The sequence below is a fragment of the Limulus polyphemus genome, unplaced genomic scaffold, assembly GCF_000517525.1.
Source record: "Limulus polyphemus unplaced genomic scaffold, Limulus_polyphemus-2.1.2 Scaffold2760, whole genome shotgun sequence".
NCBI classification, from domain to species: Eukaryota; Metazoa; Arthropoda; class Merostomata; order Xiphosura; family Limulidae; genus Limulus; species Limulus polyphemus.
This window is the reverse complement of record NW_013668370.1, coordinates 105,219-108,755: the sequence shown is the minus strand read 5'-3', so window position 1 is coordinate 108,755 and position 3,537 is coordinate 105,219. Positions and strand designations below refer to the sequence as shown.

Below are 3,537 nucleotides of genomic sequence, written 5' to 3'. Positions count from 1 at the left end.
TACCACCAATGAACAAATTCATAATTCAACGACGTTTTAGTTCATTTATGAAAACACATTCTTCAGGGATTTGGAAGACGTATATTATTCATACATTGTACTTAAATCCTATAGTAACAGAAAATTATGATTATAAGGAATGAGTTAGTCATACAGATTAGTTGAAACTTGTAAGTTGTATAAATAATTGATTACAGCTAGTAGTAATGATTGATAGATAATACGACGAGATAATTTGTATTCTGAATTACTATATGCTGAGAATATTATGAAAAGTAAACCCTTGTTAATATAAGCTTGTTATTTTTTACAATTTACTCACAACTTTCTTTTGCCATTCTTTTTATAAAATGAATATTTATCGATAATTCATAAGACCTTCAATCATTTCACTAATAGTAATAGTACTAATTTATCTATCTCATTTTAATTTATATTTGACAATTAAATTTTAACTATTGATTATTTGAAATATAACAGCTGCTAATCTATCAATTGTTCTTAAATATATCATGTAAGTTAGTTGTATTATCTCTTCATAGAAAACAATAATATAATACAGATCGTAATTACCCCGGTTTCCATGAGAAGTCGGTTAAGAAATAAAACTCATTACTCAGGGAAGTAGAACTTTTCAATTCCAACGTTTTTTTGAAGTTTTTTCCTTTTTTTCTATGCAGATTTCATCCTCTGGTATAGTACAAGTGCGTGTTTTAATCACTTGATCGACTTATTGCTTACAAATATTTTATAGTAGTACTTAGTCCGTTTGGTTCTGTGATACCGATAGTAAAAAATGCTTCGTACTAAACTTTCGACATATACGTAAGAGATGTAGCTATACGTAAAATTTCTTCCAAGGAAGTTCATTTAATTACACATAGATGTGTTAGAAGCCTCGAAGTCAATGCACACCCGTCTTCTTGGTACCATAAAAAATCACAATGATAGACACCACCGCGCTTGTAAAACTCGTGGAAATGTCAACCGCTGAAGAGTAACATATTATATCAGCAACGCCTGGTTTGTTTCTGTTCGCTCATCAGCGACGACAACGAGTTACTGGGTAGCTAAGTAAACTCATAACTGCTGTCTAGGGGGGAAAGGATGTGTTGTGGTATTTATATACATGCAGTTTACCTCCAGCAGCTGGACATTGTAGAACCAAACACAAAGTGGTATTGTCTGTCTAGGCCAGTCAGTACACAACAATATTACGTAGTATTTCTCCGTTGTATGCATTTGTTTTTGTCATTTTTAGACAAACAGAAAAACGATAATTTTTTCAAACGCTTTGCTTCTTATAGATTGATATGTTTAATACTGTTGTAACATGTTCTATCGTTTGGCGGTTACTTTTTAGATTACTTGGTAAAATGCCCGGCAGGGCCAGATGGTTAGGGCGCTCGACTCGTAATCTGCGTACATCTAGTAGTTGACGCAGAACTTGCACGTCCATCATTTTTCTTCACACTGATTAACATTAAGGCTCCCACAGCTCTGACCATACAGTTCTTATAAGTGAAGTGGTAAACTGTCCTCATTTAATAACTGAACATCAGTCTTCGTAAATCTTGTCTCAAAGATAACTACTTCTGATGTTCTTTGATATGGAAGTACTACCTGTGCAATTTCTCATCCAGACATGACTTGAATTTCATAGCTTGTTCTGTTAATGGCCCTAATGATAATATCTTTATTCTTTAGATCCATAAGAGTTCTTCCAACCATTAATTCCTCAGGTTAACTGGAGTGTTTGGTTCTACTATGCCCACATCATTACATGTAAATTTATTCCTAATAAGTCCTGGTATCAGTACTTTACTTCTTAATAGTACAATATAACCATAATTGCCCCTCATGTTACCACTGGAAGTTCAACCTCTGGTGTAGTAATTGTCATTTGTGTACAGGGATTTACTGGTTATAGATTGTGAAGCTATTTGAAGATAATCTAACTTCGCTCATGTCTCAACATGAAATAACTTCCAAGTATGCACTCAATGTCAATTATACACGTATCCTGAAGTGTAGACAAGCTTCCTACAGTAAGGATAACTTCCAGCTTTCCTCTTGCTGGAAGTACCCTTCAATCTATCTTTAAACATCACTGGAGGCAATTTCCCACCTTTTATTACCATACTTCAAGGCTTCTCATCAACAAGTCCCTTGACTCGTGGAATGATTTCTTAAATTATGAACTTCTAATCTCAACTGAGTATTTTCAGCTGAATTTAACCCCTAATAATATCTTCTGACCTCTGATTAGCTCTTTGTTATTTCTTTGACCTGGCTGGACTCGAATACTCGTTCTTTGGGTATTACCTAGTTAGTGTATTAACAGCTGTTGACACCTCACAGTCTCAGCTTCAATGGCCATGTTCCCACACGTATATCAGTTCCATTGTTCTAAAATTATTTGGGAGGAGTTTTTACTCTATAAAGGCTTTTGTTTGCAGTACCTGTCAATCTGTCTTTTTCGAGTTACACTTGAAACATCTATTGTCTTGTGGTTTGTTTCCTCCATTCTATGTAATAAATTGTCCGATTTATCCTTTTAGTTCTTCTAGATGGTGTCTTTAGTCGTTTATCTGTTACTTTAATGGACTCAAGTTACATCAACAACTGGAGAGCCTCCTTTACAGATGTATACCTACTTTTCTTTAGCCCAATTTTCTCATTCTCGTATTTTGTAGTATCTATAAATTGGCAATGTGCAAATAAATTCATCATTTCATGTGAAGCATTCGGTAGGTAATTTGGCAAGGATTTACAAATATTCCACACACTCAACTGAGGTCTCTTCTTTCCTTTGCATCCTGTTCCATAACTTTGCTCTTGATACTTCATTCTGGAGTGTCACTCCAAACTGTTGGATAAGACAGCTATCAACGCTTGATAGTTGTTACAGCTCACAGCTGGAAGGTTACTTAATGTAATTAAAGATGGTAGCAAAATGAATAGCCTGTTGTTCACTATTCCACCCGTTCGCTCTAAAAATCTTTTGAACCGAACCTGATGTGCCTTCCATGGTACCTTTCCATCACACTCTATTGGTTTCTCAAATGGATGAAGTTATTGAACAGGCCAGTTGAATTCTGGAACTTGATTTGGTAGTATCATGGCTGGAATAGACCAGGAAAGTCTGGCAGTTACAGATGGCACAGCAGTAGTGGTAATATGCATAGAGCAAATAGGTTCCCGTATTTCATATTTTACAGTAAATGGTGTTTTAGGTTGAAATTGTTGGGCAGATGAAGAAAGAGGTAAGGTTGGATTGGTCTTTACATTTACTTATTCATTTTCCAAATGTTTTATTCTGTCATTGGTCTCTTTTTGTTACTTCTTCAATTTTGTAATTACAGTCTTTCTGTATTTTGTTGATGTCTTTTTGTTACTTCTTCAATTTTGTAATTACAGTCTTTCTGTATTTTGTTGATGTCTTTTTGTTACTTCTTCAATTTTGTAATTACAGTCTTTCTGTATTTTGTTGATGTCTTTTTGTTACTTCTTCAATTTTGTAATTACAGTCTTTCT

At 34.4% G+C, this 3,537-nt stretch overlaps 1 protein-coding gene across 4 annotated transcripts in view; it reads right to left on the bottom strand.

The window, feature by feature from the left end:
• Positions 1 to 3,537, bottom strand: part of LOC106467834 (phosphatase and actin regulator 4B-like) — a 75,222-nt gene that overhangs the window by 48,380 nt on the left and 23,305 nt on the right. The window contains exon 1 of one of the 4 annotated variants that reach the window (XR_002612489.1): positions 574 to 1,541. The exons of the other annotated variants lie outside the window; for them this stretch is intronic. The gene's annotated coding sequence lies outside the window, so the exon portion shown is untranslated. Of the gene's footprint in view, positions 1 to 573; positions 1,542 to 3,537 lie in introns of those variants that run through there. 4 annotated transcript variants of the gene reach the window in all.